This window comes from Balaenoptera physalus (assembly GCF_965194825.1).
Source record: "Balaenoptera physalus genome assembly, chromosome: 10".
NCBI lineage: Eukaryota > Metazoa > Chordata > Mammalia > Artiodactyla > Balaenopteridae > Balaenoptera > Balaenoptera physalus.
In genome coordinates this window covers 82667369-82686012 of record NC_138889.1, presented here as the reverse complement: position 1 = coordinate 82686012, position 18644 = coordinate 82667369, and the positions used below count along the sequence as shown (strand labels likewise).

The window sequence follows — 18644 nt, the reverse complement described above, 5'->3', positions numbered from 1 at the left end:
AGACAAAGATGTCACAAAAAAAGAAAACTACAGGCCAATATCACTGATGAACATAGATGCAAATATCCTCAACAAAATATTAGCAAACAGAATCCAACAGCACATTAAAAGGATCATACACCATGATCAAGTGGGGTTTATCCCAGGAATGCCAGAATTCTTCAGTATATGCAAATTAATCAATGAAACAAACTGAAGGATAAAAACCATATGATCATCTCAATTGATGCAGAAAAACTTTTGACAGAATTCAACACCCATTTATGATAAAAACTCTCCAGAAAGTAGGCATTGAGGGAACCTACCTCAACATAATAAAGCCCATATATTACAAACCCACAGCCAACATCGTTCTCAGTGGTGAAAAACTGAAAGCATTTCCTCTAACATCAGGAACAAGACAAGGTTGCCCACTCTCACCACTATTATTCAACATAGTTTTGGAAGTTTTAGCCATGGAAATCAGAGAAGAAAAAGAAATAAAAGGTATCCAAATTGGAAAAGGAGAAGTAAAGCTGTCACTGTTTTCAGATGACATGATACTATACATAGAGAATCCTAAAGATGCTACCAGAAAATTACTAGAGCTAATCAGTGAATTTGGTAAAGTAGTAGGATACAAAATTAATGTACAGAAATCTCTTGCATTCCTATACATTAACAATGAAAAATCTGAAAGAGAAATTAAGGAAACACTCCCATTTACTACTGCAACAAAAAGAATAAAATACCTAGGAATAAACCTACCTAAGGAGACAAAAGACCTGTATGCACAAAACTATAAGACACTGATGAAAGAAATTAAAGATGATACCAACAGATGGAGAGATATACCATGTTCTTGGATTAGAAGAATAAACATTGTGAAAATGGCTATACTACTCAAAGCAATCTACAGATTCAACTCAATCTCTATCAAACTACCAATGGCATTTTTCACAGAACTAGAACAAAAAATTTCACAATTTGTATGGAAACACAAAAGACCCTGAATAGCCAAAGCAATCTTGAGAAAGAAAAACGGAGCTGGAGGAATCAGACTCCCTGACTTCAGACTATACTACAAAGCTACAGTAATCAAGACAGTATGGTACTGGCACAAAAACAGAAATATAGATCAATGGAACAGGATAGAAAGCCCAGAGATAAACCCACACACATATGGTCACCTTATCTTTGATAAAGGAGGCAAGCATATACAGTGGAGAAAAGACAGCCTCTTCAATAAGTGGTGCTGGGAAAACTGGACAGCTACATGTAAAAGAAGGAAATTAGAACACTTTCTAACACCATACACAAAAATAAACTCAAAATGGATTAAAGACCTAAATATAAGGCCAGACACTATAAAACTCTTAGTGGAATACATAGGCAGAACGCTCTATGACATAAATCACAGCAAGATCCTTTTTGACCCACCTCCTAGAGTAATGGAAATAAAAACAAAAATAAACAAATGGGACCTAATGAAACTTCAAAGCTTTTGCACAGCAAAGGAAACCATAAAGAAGACGAAATGACAACCCTCAGAATGGGAGAAAATATTTGCAAACAAAGCAACTGACAAAGGATTAATCTCCAAAATATACAAGCAGCTCAGGCAGCTCAACACCAAAAAAACAAACAACCCAATCCAAAAATGGGCAGAAGACCTAAATAGACATTTCTCCAAAGAAGATATACAGATTGCCAACAAACACATGAAAAGATGCTCAACATCATTAATTATTAGAGAAATGCAAATCAAAACCACAATGAGGTATCACCTTACACCAGTCAGAATGGCCACCATCAAAAAATCTACAAATAATAAATGCTGGAGAGGGTGTGGAGAAAAGGGAACCCTCTTGCACTGTCGGTGAGAATGCAAATTGATACAGCCATTATGGAGAACAGTATGGAGGTTCCTTAAAAAACTGAAAATAGAACTACCATACAACCCTGCAATCCCACTACTGGGCATATACCCAGAGAAAACCATAATTCAAAAATAGACATGTATCACAATGTTCATTGCAGCACTATTCACAATAGCCAGGACATGGAAGCAACCTAAGTGTCCATGGACAGATGAATAGATAAAGAAGATGTGGCATATATATACAATGGAATATTACTCAGCCATAAAAAGAAACAAAATCGAGTTATTTGTAGTGAGGTGGATGGACCTAGAGTCTGTCCTACAGAGTGAAGTAAATCAGAAAGAGAAAAACAAGTACCGTGTGCTAACACATATATGTGGAATCTTAAAAAAAATTGGTTGGTTCTGAAGAACCTAGGGGCAGGACAGGAATAAAGACATAGAGAATGGACTTAAGGACACGGGGAGGGTGAAGGGTATGCTGGGACGAAGTGAGAGAGTGGCATGGAAATATATACACTACCAAATGTAAAATAGATAGCTAGTGGGAAGCAGCCACATAGCACAGGGAGATCAGCTCGGTGCTCTGTGACCACCTAGAGGAGTGGGATAGGGAGGGTGGGAGGGAGACGCAAGAGGGAGTAGATATTGTGATATCTGTATATGTATAGCTGACTCACTTTGTTATACAGCAGAAACTAACACACCATTGTAAAGCAATTATACTCCAGTAAAGATGTTAACAAAAAAATAGGGTTAATACTACTCATTTTATAGGGTGGTTGTGGAGATTAAATGCAGCAAAATATGTAAGATGCTCAGCACAGTGTCCAACACATAATGCACGTGTGATAAATATGAGATCTTATTAACATCGCTAATAATAAGTCATATAAAAGCTTCCTGGAAAGCATCAGCAGGATCCCTCCCTATTCCTACTGTCAGTGCAGGACTGGACTCCCCTTCCTATTGATCTCTTAAATGAGTCTTTTCCCTTTTTATCTTCATCCCTCAGGCCTAGGCTCCTGCTGCTTCTGGGGATTTGCTCTTATGTACTCTGGGAAGGGCGCCTCCGCCAGGAATTCCCACTTGTTCGAGGGCCACAGAAAGCTGCAGTCATTTTTCTTTTTCTCAGCTCTCACAGTCTTGTCTAGACACTCTGAGGAGGTGGAGGATACAATTACAGCTTGAAACCCTTTACATGCACCAGCAACTCTGCTCCTCCCGCATGTGTGTGACTCAAGCCCCAAGAGGCCAGTAAAACCTGATGGCCAGATACGCTGGAAGTGAAACCCTAGGGGTCCAGGGTCCAGTTGTCTTTAGCACACAGCACCCTTTACTCAAAACCAATTTCTACATTTGGTTCAGTTCAATTCAAAGCAGCAAATGTGTCTTGTACATTTCCTAGACTTATGCCCTCTGTGTACCACGCTGTGCTTGCCGTTGCACTGGTTCCCCCCTGTGAGCTGCTGAACTCTCATTCCTGCTTTCCTCTGCTCTGCTCTGTGCCTGTATGGTTGACCTTTATCGATGGCATCCCCAGGCTCTTTTGCCCTCTGTCCTCCAGCTGGATTCATCTATGGCAGGAGCTGGCAGGACAGAGTTTGGAAGGCTAGAGGAGAAACAGGTTGGCCCTCTTCACTCATAGCTGGTTCTCCTTTGGCTACATCTTCTGTGGGGTGACTCCTCATCATAATCTAGTAATACCATCTTTGCCCCTTGTTCCTTCCAGGGTGGTAGCACCCTCCCTCTGTGGCTACTCCCTGGCATGTCACTACCTCCTGCCATTCCCTAGTCCTGCCTGCCCACATCTCTTTAAATACCACCTTCCTTACGCTCTTTTTGTAAGGCTTTCAGTGTGCCATCTGTTCCTTGGCTGGACCCTGACTGACCCGAATAGGATCCTGCCTCTGAGAAGCTCATGGTCTGATTGGACTGGTTACTCCAAAATCAGTCAGGTGCACGCTACCTCACAGCTGCTCTATCTAAGAACCAGTTCTAGTATGCACCAAATATCTGTGCTTCACTTGCCCCACTTTTTTTTTTTAATCATATATTAATTCAGGTTCAAAAACAGACTTTTTATCACCAGCTAAATAGAAAAAGACTATACTTGCCAAAATAGAAGACAAGGGTAAAAACAAAACAGTATTGTTAAACTCTACGTTAGTAGTGTTGTGGTTAAGAGCACACACTCTGGATACACTGCCTAGGTTGGAATCCTGGTTTGCCCACTTTCCAGCTGTGTGACCAAGAGTGAGTCACATAACCTCTCTGTGCCCGTTTCTTCACCTATAAACTGGGAATCATGATTCTATCTACTTCATAGGGTTGTGAGGATTAACTGAATTAATTAATGTAAATATATGTAAAGCCCTTAGAACACTGCCGGGCACACAGAAAGCACTATGAGTTTCAGCTGCCATTGTTTTGATGGTGAGGATGAGGAGGATGATGGAATTACCTGACTCAGCCTCTGAGCTGGAGAGTTAATAGCAAGGAGGTGAAATAGATCAGCTCCAGACTTTCTCCTTGATGTGATCAGAGTTTGGAAAGAACTGAAAACAATTCAAATTCATTGAATTTGGTTCAGTGTTGTTTGTTTCTGTGTACCACCTAAAATGATTGATGTACCACAGAAATTGGCCCCAGGTAGCACCAGTGGAACACCTTCTACACCTTAGAAAATACACACAGGGAAACATATAACTGTTACGCAGAGCAAACAAACCAGCAAAATGTAAGACGTAGCACAGGGAAATGAATGACTCAGGGGTGGAGAGTCAGAGGGAAGCTGCTGGCCAGGTTTATTTATCAGAGTCTGAATTGGGGCTGGAAAACTGGCAGATAAAGGAGCTCTTGGGGGTAGAGCAACTAGCCCGTTCAAAGGCAGGTGGATAACTTAGTGTGTGGTATGTTCAGGAAAGGACAATATTCACAAATAAATAACAACTCCCTGACCACCATCTCCACCCCCGCCCCCTGCCCTGAAAAAAAGAGGCAGCAATGGTTTATGAAGAGCTGTCTATAGAAGCAGTTCTCAAAGTGTGGTTCCCAGAACTGTGGCATCAACAAGATTTAGGAACTTGTTAGAAATGCAAATTACAGGCTCCCAGACCTACTAAATCAGGAACTCTGGAGGTAGGTCCCTCCCAGCAATCTGGGGTTTAACCAGCCCGCCAGGTGAGTCTTGTGCATGCTAGAATTTGAGACCACTGGCCTAGAGGGCCAGTGGTCTCAGGTGGGAGAGTATTAGCAATAACCGAGGGCAAGATTTTTGCACACGATAATAGTAAGAGCCATTTATTGAGCACTTTCTATGTGCCACGTATTGTGCTAATCAGTCTACTCGTTCTATCACCTGTAATCCTCACAACAGGTAGATATACTATGGATATTATGCCCATTTTACAAATGAGCAAATTGAGGCTTGGGTTGATAAACATATGTTCCCAAGGCAATAGAGCTTAGAATAATGGGGCCATTGGGTGGTGGAAAGAAAGCCAGAGGATGGATTTGAACCGACTGTCAGAAGACTGTCTACAGCACCGCTGTCCAGTAGAACTTTCTATGGTGGTAGCAGTGCTCTGCATTGGTATGGTCTGATATGATAGCCATTAGTCACAGGTAGCTAGTGAGTTGACTAGTGACTGTTAGTGTGATGAGTATGACAGAGGACCTGAATTTAAAACTTTATTTAATTTTAATGAATTTCAATATAAATAGCTACATGGGGCTAGTGGCTATCTTAGTGCAAAACTAAAGTCATTACAGCAAGTAGGTTCAGAGGCAGAACTTGACCTTAGTCCATCTGACTCCCGTAGCTATGGGCTTGCTCACTGGTGCTCTTGCCCTGTGTCTGAGAAGAACTAGGATCACTTCTGGTCAAGTCCCTGAGGAATTACCTCTCCGACCCAGGACGTCACTCTCAGCATCGTGTCCTTAGCTGCTTGGTGTTTGCTCAGTGGCTGGAGGAAGGCACAGGAAGGCGCCACAATCAGCTAGTCCCCAAATGTTTGCAATGGTTTGGTGGAGAGCTTTCAGAGCAAAGAGATTGCACGCTGACCCCATCCTTTCTGAGCCCTTACTGAGCCCTTGCTGGCCCTGACGTCGACAGTGACCTGACCAGAGACTCCAGGAGGTTTCCTGGAAAAGACATTTTTTAAACCAAGTTCCAGAGCTTGAGCACATTTTATTTTTCTCGTTGCTCAATTCTCCGTGGAACTGATGGAACATTGAAAACTCCTGCTCCCAGGAATTCTTGGCCTCATCAGCCCTATAAACTGCTCAATTTCACCCCCTGCCTTTCTTTCCACCATCCAATGACCTCATTATTCTAGGCCAGGGGTTGGCAAACTTTTTTCCAAAACGAGCCAGGTAGTAAATAGTTTCGCCTTTGTGAGCCATGGAAGGTCTCTGTTTCATATTCTTCTTTGTATGAGTATTTTTTTTTTAGACAATGCTTTAAAAATGTAACAACCATTCTGAGCTCTCAGGCAGGATGTGGCTCTCCAGCCAGTTTGCTCTCTGTTCTAGGCTCCCTTGCCTTGGGAATAAAAGCTTAACCAACTTCGATGGGTACAAGGATGTTCTGGGTGAGCTTGTTGAAACCAGAGATTCCTGTGTTTCTTGGAGATGAAGATTTAGTGGGGTTGGGCTAGGGCATAGGAACTGCACGTTTTTTTAAAAAAGTTAATTAATTATTTTTATTTTTGGCTGTGTTGAGTCTTCGTTTCTGTGCGAGGGCTTTAGTTGCGGCAAGCGGGGGCCACTCTTCATCGCGGTGCGCGGGCCTCTCACTATCGTGGCCTCTCTTGTTGCGGAGCACAGGCTCCAGACGCGCAGGCTCAGTAATTGTGGCTCATGGGCCCAGTTGCTCCACGGCATGTGGGATCTTCCCCGACCAGGGCTCGAACCGTGTCCCCTGCATTAGCAGGCAGATTCTCAACCACTGCGCCACCAGGGAAGCCCAGGAACTGGGCGTTTTAACAAAACATTCTAAGTGACTTTTTTTTAAATGCAGATGATCTGTGGATCACCTTTTGAGAAACACTGTTGGAGGTGGAAGGGCTCTGAGAGCTCATTCAGTGACCAGCCCCATCGTTGGACTAATCGGGGAATTGAAGTCCAGGGGAGGAAAGGGATCCATCCTGAGAGTATCTGAGTTAGGGCCACAGGGGAAGTGAGCTGTGGCAGGAAGAGGACGCTGCCAAAGGCAGAGCAAAGGAGATGGAGAGAAACTGGATCTTTGGTGACTTAATTTAGCCGCCGGGAACAGACCTCCTCTGAAGGTGGCCAGACCGTTGCACTTTCCACAAAATCCCCTTTATGACTTAAGCCAGTTTGAGTCAGATGCTCTGCTGCTGGCAGTTGAAAGCACCCTAACTGATACAGACCCCTCTTTCCACCAGCCTTCTTTGATCCACCTCTTTTGAGAGAACTGTCTTTGAAGGAATACTCCCAAGGCATCATCCAAATGTTTAATCCTTTAAATGTCAAGGCCTTTGTAATACGCTGGGTAGGTCACACATACCTCCCTGCACCTGAAGGCAGGGTGTGTGGAGCTGAAAGTGGGCCAGGTCCGGAATTGGGAAATTTGGCTTCTAATCTTGTTTCTATCATCATATAACTGCTTGAAATGGGTGAATTACTTAACTTTCTGGGTCTAGTGTTCTCATCCGAAAAATCAGAGGTAGAAAGAGCCATTTTGTAGGCCCTTTTTGTTCTAGATATTACCATTGCGTTCTAAGTGTTAACACCACTCACCCTGATTTTCTTAACTCACTTCTTTCCCTCCCCATTCTTCTCCTTCCCTCTCTCCCTCCCTCCCTCCCTTCCTTCTTTCCTTCTTTCTTTCTCCCCTTCCTCTCTCCTCTTTTTCTTTCTTTCCAAAGAAGAAACCCAAAACATGAACGCTTTGACTTTGGCCCAGTCTATTCTTCCTGGCAGAAATTATATCCCCGTGGGGCTCACATGTCTCTGCATTTGAAGCAACAGCCCTTAAAGGTTTCTCTAGGGAACGTGAACATTTCCTTCCGGGTTTGAAGAATGGAGCTAATTGACACAACATGAATTTTGATCAGGTGGAAACATTTTTTTTTTTCCATTTGGTAAAAGATAATCAGGCTAGTCAGTTGAACAGAGACAATGATTAAAAAAAACCGCGCTCACCTTTCAGCTTGGCGGTGTGGGTGGAATGAGTTACCTGTGCCCGATACCCCTGGGAGAGCAGCCACTCCAACTTGGCAGGTTCTCCTCTTCACTGAGGGAGGACATGACCTAATCCTGTCTTCAGCAGGTGTGGCAGGAGCCAGGGAGGCCCAGGTGGTTAGCGCACACTCACGTGAAATCATTCTTGCTTGACTTTTCATAACGTTTGTTCTTCTTTCTCTTTAAATCCCCGTGCATTACGTGTTCAAAGCAGAAAATGCTGTAAACCAGAAAACACACAAAGGAAAGAAGCAGCAACGCATCACCAGTAATCCTCCAACCCAGGGATGACCACATGCCGTGTTCTGTTTTGTCTCAACCACTTCTTTTCTAATCACCGAAGCGATAGATGCTCAATGCTCAAGCAAACACACAAAAAATAGAAATTAAGCACTGCTAATCCCACAGCTGAGGAGAGTCAGCGGAAGGCTTTGAATGCCCACCCCGCCGGCCCCGGCCTGCTTGCTGCCTTTCCTAACCGTTGTGCTGTCCCCACGCACCAGGATTTCACGTTCTGTGCACCGAAGCCAGCAGGCCTGGCAGAAAGGCACATCATATTTGCTTTAGTGTTTTGGAACAATGCTTCCCTGAGGGCTGGACCCCAGGGAGGGGCTGTGCATGGGAAAACCAGCTCCGCAGAAACACCCAGCCCCCGTGACTCCCCAGCAGAATTGATGCAGTGTGTCTGGACCGCTCCCACAAGGGGGTTTGCAAACTAGTTGGGATGCCTGCTGTGCTCCCAGGTGGCAATATAGTCGAAAACAGTGTTGTTTTATGTGCAAGTTAGCTTCTAATGCCATAATGTAATTGACCATCTTTCTCCCCAAACCGGTTCCCCTTTTTTGTCTTTCTTACTTCTGCCAGAAATACCATCACTCTCCCTAACGCCCAGGCTCCACTTTTGTTGACCTTGTCTTTTCTCCTTAGAAAAAGTCCCAAATATTTTCTTACCAGGTATGTGATAAAGAGTGGTGGGATAAACATTCTATTTGCTCTGGAGTCAGGTTGACTTGGATTTACATTCTGCTCCTGCCACTTACCAGCGTGTGAGCATGGATACACTAATTAACCTCCTTGAATCTCTGTGTCAGTCTCTGTAAAAGGTGATAGTAGCCATGATGTATTGAGTGTTTACTACATGCATAACACTTTTCTTACTGCTTTGCATATATTAACTCATTCAATCCTCATGAACACCTTATGGGTATTATTATTTTCATTTTACTGGACAAAGAAATTGGCCCAGAGTGGTTAAGCCACTTGTCCCAGGTCACACAGCTAAGTGGCCAAGTCAAAGTTCAGATTCAGATAGTCTGTTCCCAACCATTCCTCTACTTACCCCTCCAGTGGGGGAAGTGTTTACTCCAAAGGGCAACATGAGGGTTGAATGGGAATTTATGTATAGTGTCTAGAGCTGAGCCTGACCAATCTGCATGCTTTTCTTTAAAAACATTCTTAGAAAATTTTCCTTTCTAAATTTTATTATCCTTGTCCTTTTTTTTTTTGGCAGGGGATAGGAGTTGCAAAAATTGGAATTTTAGGAATGCATATGGTCTATAAATTTTTAATGGCCAGGTCATAAAAACACAATTGTATACTGTGCATTTACTATGTTCTAAATACTATGCTAAATATTTTAAATGAATGATCTTAATGAGTCCTCATGGTAGCCCAGTGAGAGGTACAATGTAGGGTCCTCATAATGTGGATGACAAGATTCTGCTTGGTGTGGTTAGGTAACCTGGCCAAGGTCTCACACATAAGTGACAAAGTCAAGATTCAAACTCACACTGCTTTACTTCAGAGCCTGAACTCTTCCTCACTTTTGCTAAAAGAGGTCATTCTTTGTGGTATTAATGCCTTTTTAGGGGTGGGAGGTAGGTTTGGGAGGAAATAGATGGGAGATGAATTTCTTTCAAAGAAAGAATTTCTTTGAAAGAATGTGAAATGGTCATCCAAAGAGGGACATTGGTAAAAGTTGCTCTGGCATCGGTGGGTGGGGGACATCACTGCAGAGCCTTGAGTCACAGAGACATCAGATCTGGAGCAAAAGCAAGGGCATGTGGGCTGAAAGCATTTACAGGACTTGACATCCTGGGTCAGAACTGTCCCCCCCTGTCTGCCTTCTCCTTGCATACACTTAAGAGCTACCCTGATAGATATGGGGGAGGAGAGGACTTCCGACATTTTTTTTAGCCCAGGGACCAGAGTGTAGGGATTTAGGGCTTAGGCAATGAGATTAGGAAATGAAGGTGGAATCACAGTAATTCTTGAGGGGAGTGGGGTATGGGTTGCAAGGTTGTTTTCTCCTTTTCTTTTCTTCATTTTCCCTCCCTCCCTCCATTTCTCCCTCCTTCCTTCCTTCTTTCATCTTTCATTAAGATCTCCTTCGCCTGCTATGAGAAGTAAGGGGGAAAGAATTAAATTTATAGACTTCTTACTATGTGTCAGATGCTTTCTACTGACATTATTTCTTTTGAGCCTTGTAACACCTTTTCAAGGTAGATCATACTAGCCCCATTTTGTAGATGGGAAAACTAAGGCTCAGGAAGAGTAAGTGACTTGTTCAGGATCTCTAAGAAATAAAATGGCTGAGTTGGGACTTGAAATCAGATCCTGTGACTCCAAAGCCCACTGTCTCTCTGGGGCCCAGAAATGAAAGACACGAGTGTGACTGGAGGCCACATGTACCAGGTGAGGTCTAGGTGTGTCGCAGTCCAATGAGCTAATACTCGGTGACCAGTGCAGCCCAAAACACACAGTAGGGAGTCAAGGCTAGTCCTCCCATGGGTAAGAAATGGAATTCTGTCCATGTCCACACTGGTTGCGGAAGTGGTCTTGTCCCAGAAATTACTGCTTGTTTGTTTGTTTGTTTGACATTTCAGTTGTCAGAGTGAAGAAGGCTCTAAATGAATTAGAAATTGTTTTTGGGGAGGGAAACAGTTGGTGCAGTGAGGTAAACGTGGGGGTAGTGAGTGACCTCCCAGAAAGGCATTCCTACTGGAAGCTTCTTGGTTCAAACTCTGCCGGCTTCTGGATGGTTCCATCCGCAGCTCCCCGACAGTCTTGCGGGATACCTTTGCTCTGCCTGGGAGGAATCGCGTCTCTGCTCCTCTCTGCACTCAGCTGGGGCAGCACAGGCCAGGGGATTAGTGGGATTTGTGCCTGGCCAGCGAGCTCTGCCCTGGAGTGAGGGTCAGCAACTTCTGAATGACCCACCACCCTGACACAAACGGCCACCAGCTCCCTCAGCTGTTTCCTACAGTTTCTTGGTTTACTTAGTTTTGCAGGGAGAGGGAGGAGAGGAAAGAGGGGCCACTTTCAAGTTCTCCCGGGGAGAAGGAACTCTGGGCCATATAGCCCTTTCACCACAGGCAACCGTCCTTGGAATTTTCCCTGATGTCTGTGTGGTTCTCAAGTTTCCCAACTTGTTCACCCCAGTGCTTGGAGTTGGCTTTTCAGCTCAGAAAAAACACTCAGAGCTGCCAGGCCACCAGTTTAGCCTTAGGGCTGGGACTAAATAAATAACGGGGACCCCTCCCCCTGCCGGATTAGTTTATCTTCAAGGACAGGGCTTTCTGCAGATGTGGTTGAGGTGCTGGCAGGAAGGCCCCTCTGGGCAGCGGGCATGGGCTCCCCGACCCGTGTAAGTCCCACTGTGATGGATGACTGGAATGGAAAAAAGGCCACTGCAGATGGACAGCCATCTGGATAAGTGAAAAACAACAGTGCCTTTTCCTGGCATCCATCCCTGCTTGAGGTGGAGGAGGTGCTGTAAGTAGTCGGATGATGAGAAGCATGGGTTTTAAAGTCAGACAAGTGAGTTCAGATCCCATCACTCACTGGCAGGGTGATTTTGGGTGAATTTGTATCACCGTTCTGAGTCTCGCTTTCCTGAAAGGGGAAGGGGACAGTAATACCTGTCTCTTAGGGTTGTTCTGAGGATTATATGAGACAATACTGGGGAAAGTACTTATAGCAGAGCCTGGCAAAGAGCTGTAATTAGTTTGTGATTATGTAAAAATACTCAGCCCAGTACCCGGCACTGAGGAAATGCTTCATAAATGGCAGCTGTTTCATGGAATCTTGGAATGCCAGCATTGGGAGGGATCTCCTCTGTAGCCAGGTTAATTTTATCTCCTCTTACAGGTGAGGATTCTGAAGACCAGAGAGGGCCACTGGCTGGTCCAGGGCCACACTCCTAGCTCGTGGCAGAGAGGGCTGACCGCATCACGCTTCCTGCCTTCTCTCCCTTCGAAGAACACTCTGCTTTGCTCACCAAACTTAGATTGGGGTTTTAAAAGCCGGGTTTGCTAGGGGAAATTCTATTTTGCAGTGTCGCTCTGAAAGGGTCCTGGTTGCCAGTTGTATTTGGTTTGGGAGTCAGTGTCACGACGGGAAAAAACACTAGACTTGGCAGCTGCAGACATGGGTCCAAATTTTACCTGCAAATCATTCATTCTGTGGTTTTGGGACAGCAAGTAAACTCTCTGAGATTCAGTTTCCACAGCCCTTCTCAAGGTCTTTCTGACTACTTTTGGATGTACAGGTGGGCTAGAATACTCCTGAGTCCCTTGGTGTGTGGTACTGAGCCTCACAACTCCACAAGGCACTTTTGTTTATGGATGGATGTATAATTAGTTGTTAAAAAAGGGGGAGGGAGAGGAAGAACGGCTTAAGTTGCCATGATGCTGATGTCGCTCCCCCGAGACTCAGTTTCTCCTATGGTAACATGGGGGTATAAACAGTACCCACTTCAAAATGTGTTGATGAAGATTAATGAGTTAATAGAAAGATCTCAGAACAGTGCTGGGCACATAGTACTCGATCAACTTTGATGTTATTATTATTAGTAAAGGTCAGGTTGCAGGGACTATGTACTTGGAAACTTTCCCTGCCCCAGGCCAATGTCGTGCCTTGGCGGTTCGGTTGGTGGCCTTGGTCACGAGACAAGGGGGTGGCCAAGCTGCTGCCAGGTGGAGCAATGGCACAAGAGTTACCCGGGATTCATGGGGACACGAGGGCATCGATTTACGACCCTGGCATGGATTTGGGGCTGAGATCTGGAAGCCTAGACCTTCTCCGTGGCTGGTGGCTGTGAGAGACACATGTTGCATCATTCTTGTTATTTTTTGCGGCTGGAGCAGAGCAGAAGCTTTTCTTGGTTCAAACAGGAGTCATGGGCAAGGCCAAGCAGAGAAGCAGGGCAGCTGTCAGGAGAATTCAGGCTGGAGTGGGCTCAGTGCCCGGGCCGGCAGCCTGTGATAGGGAGGAACACTGCCCAGCCATGACCCCACCCACCTGCCCTTGTCCAGCTGCTTGGGAGGAGGAAGGAAACTAGCATTTTCCCACTGCCATTGTGTACCTGACAGGTTCATCAATCTTAGCTCAGCTCATTCTCTTAACCTCTCAAGCTGGTTGAGAGGTTCTTTGTTTATAGAAGAGAAAGAGGAGAGGAGAAGGGTCCAAGGGCACAGGGAGCGGCAGAGCCAGCATACAAGCCTGGAGCCTCGACTCCAAAGCCCACCTTCCTTTCATGGCACTGGATAGATCTCACTGGCCCAGCTGTGACATCACCGGCAGCATCTGGCCTATCTTTAATCAACATGTGCTTGGCCAGTATGGACAGAAATTCACCTAGAGGCGGCCAGCTCCTGGCACTAACGGCCTGAAGAAAGGAGAAACTTAAGCCCAAGACTCCTTCCTGGTTTGAGTATCCTTCGCTGGCTGACCCCATCTTTCACCTTCCGGCCCCCAAGGACCTGGAGAGACCCTTGGCCTGGAGGGGGCAGCCTGTCCCAGTGCCAGCCCAGCGGGCTTGGCCCTTGCAACAATAGCTGGAAGGGCCTTTTGGAGCAAGTACTTCCTGAAGTGCCCAGAACAGCCGCCGTCCTGGGGCTTGGGAACCATCACAGCTCACAGCAGCTTCCGTGCTCTCAGGAGCCCCTGGCCTGTTTCGGGCTCTGAGCTCTGGGAGGGACAGGCAGACCAGGAGAACAGGGCTCAGACTGCTCAGAAGCCTGGACAGTCTAGGACAGACCTCAGGTTTTCTTTTGTTTTGTTTCTGTTTGTTTGTTTGTTTTCCTTTCCCAATGAAGCTGGAGGGAAAATCCTGGATTCTCAGTTTTCTATACCCTCCTGTAAACCAACTGCCTCATCCTTGATCTTTGTACTGCTGTCATCTTTCTTTGGGCTTTGTAAACAAGGAGGGGGAAAAGGAAAAAAAAAAAAAAAAAAAAAAGTAGCTAAGGGACTCCCCTGCTGGTGCAGTGGTTAAGAATCCGCCTGCCAATGCAGGGGACATGGGTTCGATCCCTGGTCCGGGAAGATCCCACATGCTGCGGAGCAACTAAGCCTGAATGTCACAGCTACTGAGCCCACGTGCCGCAACTACTGAAGCCAGTGCCTAGAGCCGGTGCTCCGCAATAAGAGAAGCCACCGCAATGAGAAGCCCGCGCACCGCAACGAAGAGTAGCCCCCGCTCACTGCAACTAGAAAAAGCCCACGTGCAGCAACGAAGACCCAATGCAGCCAAAAAATTAAAAAAATAAAAAGTATATTTAAAAAAAAGCCAAAAGGAAGAAATAAATTCTGGAATCGGACGATACACTCAGTTATTCATTCACCAACATTGAATGAAGCCTGCTACATGCAAAACACAATGGGGAACCATCCAGTAATACTGGATTACTCAGTATTTGCTCACTTTTGTACTTATCTACTCATTTCATACAAATGACATAGCCCTGCCCAGTGCCAGGTGTTGTGGATGTGGCAATGCCTGGGTGGCTTGGGCGCTGCCCAGTGCGGAAGGCAGACAAGTGAAACAGCAGTTGAAATACCTGGTTTATGTGGCGAGTTCTGGGAGGGGAAGTATACTGTGGCTACAACCTCTTAGCGGCCTCCCATTGCTCTCCCATAAAGATGTGCTTTTTCACGGGCTTCATCTCCTGTCTTCAACTTCCTGCTAGCTCTCTACTTCATCTATCCTGTTTACATCTACACTGCCTGGAAGGTTCCACTTCCAAACCTTCGGCTCACAGGTGAAACATCATTTACCAGGGGAAGTATTCCCTGACCCCAGATGTGGTCAAGTTCATGTCCCGCTGCTACACACTCTCTGGTACCCTTTATTTTGATTAGTGTCGGTCATCCCATTTAGACTATAAGCTCCATGAAGCCAGAGGTCATATCTATTTTCCTTATTATTATACCTCTGGCACTAAGTATAGTACCCAGGTTAAGAAGCCAATAAATATTTACCAAATGAATGAATAAACAAAAACGCAGCACAAGATTAAAACTCTTAGACAGGGAGAAGCTACCCCTCCGTGTTCTCTAAGTCAAAACAGCAGACCCGAGACCCCGTTCCTTTGCTTGGACAACAGTGTAATCCAGGGGTCCCCCAACCCCCGGGCTGCAGACCGGTACTGGTCCGCGGCCTGTTAGGAACCGGCTGCACAGCAGGAGGTGAGCGGCGGGCGAGCGAGCGATGCCTCATCTGCAGCTCCCCATCGCTCACATTACAGCCTGAACCATTCCCCCCGCCCCGTGGAAAAACTGTCTTCCATGAAACCGGTCCCTGGTACCATAAAGGTTGGGGACCATTGGTGTAATCCATCCATCCTGCTGTAATGAACTGGAGGGCTGATTAAGAGCTTATGGAGGGCTTCCCTGGTGGCGAAGCGGTTAAGAATCTGCCTGCCAATGCAGGGGACACGGGTTTGAGCCCTGGTCCGGGAAGATCCCACGTGCCCCAGAGCAACTAAGCCCATGTGCCACAACTACTGAGCCTGCGCTCTAGAGACCACGAACCACAACTACTGAGCCTACGTGCCACAACTACTGAAGCCTGTGCGCCTAGAGCCCGTGCTCCGCAACAAGAGAAGCCACCGCCATGAGAAGCTCGCGCACCACAACGAAGAGTAGCCCCCGCTTGCTGCAACCAGAGAAAGCCAGTGCGCAGCAATGAAGAACCAATGCAGCCAAAAATAAATAAATAAATTTATTTAAAAAAAAAAAAAAAAGAGCTTATGTAAATGTCGAAACCCTTGGCAGCCTTCATTTCCCTCCGTTTTTGCCATGACTCAAAGCATGGGAATTTGTCAGAAGAGAGAGCTTTCAGAGAATACCCACACCCAACGGTGGAAAGCTTAGAAGAATGGAGTGCAGGGAAACGTCCCTTGGTGAGGGATTAGGGGGGTTCTGGACAGGTTTTCAAAGGCATATGGAGCTAAGACGTCAGTGTGAGCTTGTTCCTCTGACAGAATCTGAAATGCTTTTAACCAGCAAGCTTCCAAGAGGCTTTTAAGTGAAGAGGTTAATGTCGTAGGTTTATAAATAAGTGGATGTTTGTGGTGACTTCCCTGTGGTTCATGTGACAGGGTAAACTGCGGGGAGAGGAGATGACACCTTGCATCAACAGCTTAATTGCTTCTTCTACCTCTTGGTTCAGTGAGCAGGAGAAGAGAGAGCCCTGAATGAGGAATCGGGAGTCCTTTCTTTCTCATCCTAGCCTTGCCTCTGATGAGCTGTGTGGCCGTGGGCCACTTAGTAACAGTTCTCTGCCTCCATTCCTTCATTTGCTCAATGAAATTGAAAAAAAATTAAAAAAAAATCCTCATCAAAGTGTAAAATTAACTTGTAGTAAGAGTCTCTAGAACTTACTGAGTCCTTACTATGTGTCAGCACTTGTATAAACTCCGTTGATCTTTACAGCGGCCTACAAGACAGATTTTACTATTATTGCCCCCATTTTACAGATGAGGACACTGAGATACAGAAAAGCTGAACACCCTACCTTGCCCAAGGTCACACAGCTGGTAAGTGGTGGAGCCAGGATTTGAACCCAGGCTGCCTGGCTCTGGAATCACTTTTAAGGACTGTGCTATACTGTATACTGTCTTTCTAGGTAGGGGGTGTGTGGCTTGGGAAGGGCTTTAAGAAGAAGACCAGTTGCTTCTTGGCTGGCCAGGATCTCAACAGAGTCCTCAGTGGGAAGAAGAAGCGGGGAGTGGCGGCCAAGGAGAGATATTATTTCTCTATGGTAACTGCGCCCTCTGGAAGGTGAGCTTTCCATTTTTATGGCTAGTATTGGGGAATAAGAGTGCTGAGACTCTGGGCTGGGAGACCGATATGGACTTGAGTCCAGGCTTGGCCACTTGATGTGTGACTGTTAGGGTGAATTACTGATCTGAGTTTCAAAGCTCACCTGAAAAACGGGACTGTCAAATGGACCTAGAGATTGTCATACTAAGTGAAGTAAGTCAGATAAAGATAAATGTCATGTGATACCACTTATATGTGGAATATGAAAAAAATGACACACATGAACTTATAAAACAGAAACAGACTCACAGACATAGAAAACAAACTTATGGTTACCAAAGGGGAGAAGTGGGGGGAGGGATAAATTGGGAAGTTGGAATTAATAGATACACACTACTATATATAAAATAGGTAAATAACAAGGACCTACTGTACAGCACAGGGAACTACATTCAGTATCTTGTAATAACCTATAATGGAAAAGAATTTGAAAAATAATACATACATATATAACTGAATCACTTTGCTGTATACCTGAAACATTGTAAATCAACTACATTTCAATTTACAAAATGGGACTGTCAAGGTTATAGGGTGTTGTATGGATTACATAAGAAAATGGCTGGCACATAGTGGGTGTTCAATGAGTTTCTTCCCTCACCTTTTTCTCATAGCCCCAAGAAGATGAATTTATTTAGTGTCAGTCACACCTTGAAACTGGTTTGGGATATGTTTATTCCCTGGGTTCTTCAGAGAAGTTGCATTTGTCTATCAAAGAGCAACTTCCTTGTCCTTTGGTATAAGACAGGTGACCATGTCCTGTGATGTTTTCGCCTTATTAGGGGTAGGGTCTGAGCCCATTCCAGTGATGAAGCGGAAATGGACATGAAACCATTGGATTCCATATACTTTTACTGGGCACCATTTCCGGGCTAGGTGTCTGAACCCGGGAATTCTGTTGTTCAACTAGGAAGCCAAGTGGCTGATTGGCTGTGGCCTTGGGTGTGAGACTTGAGGACCAGGGTAAAGCTTCTTATTAAGGAAGCAGGAAGCCAGGATCACTGGCAGATAAACCCAAGCCAGCGTCCATCATGGCGGCTTGGAATCATTTGCCAGAGGGTCCAGATGCAGGGTCCAGTGAGGTCAGGAGGAATAGGGATTATACATAAAAATTTAAAAGCTGGATTGGATCTGGAGAAGGTCAAGGTCCAAGCGGGGAAGGTTCTAGATAAGCCCAAGTAGATATATGTAACCTGAATTTATGGAAAAGAGGTGCATGGCCTGTGAGTGCCAGGTGCTAGTTTAAAGACAGAGGGTGGGGATGGGGCTCAGGTGGTGTATTCAGCATTGGAAGATAGCCAGATTAAAACCTGAAATTCCCTGGCCACAGCAGCTGGGGTGGGGGGGAAAACATTCAGGTGGGGGGATCACATTGGAACAGGAAGGAAAACTGACTTTGGTTCTGTCCCTACCTAGGTGATGATAGTAATATTTGCATGTATTGAACATTTACTGTGGGCCAGGG

The 18644-nt window shown here is 45.5% G+C and overlaps 1 long non-coding RNA gene across 4 annotated transcripts in view; it reads right to left on the bottom strand.

The window, feature by feature from the left end:
• LOC309667798 overlaps window positions 1–18644 on the bottom strand; it is a 177574-nt gene that overhangs the window by 146561 nt on the left and 12369 nt on the right. For 2 of the 4 annotated variants that reach the window (XR_014267952.1, XR_014267954.1), the window contains exon 2: window positions 8033–8291. The exons of the other annotated variants lie outside the window; for them this stretch is intronic. This is a non-coding gene — a long non-coding RNA (uncharacterized lncRNA). The remainder of the gene's footprint in view (window positions 1–8032; window positions 8292–18644) is intronic. 4 annotated transcript variants of the gene reach the window in all.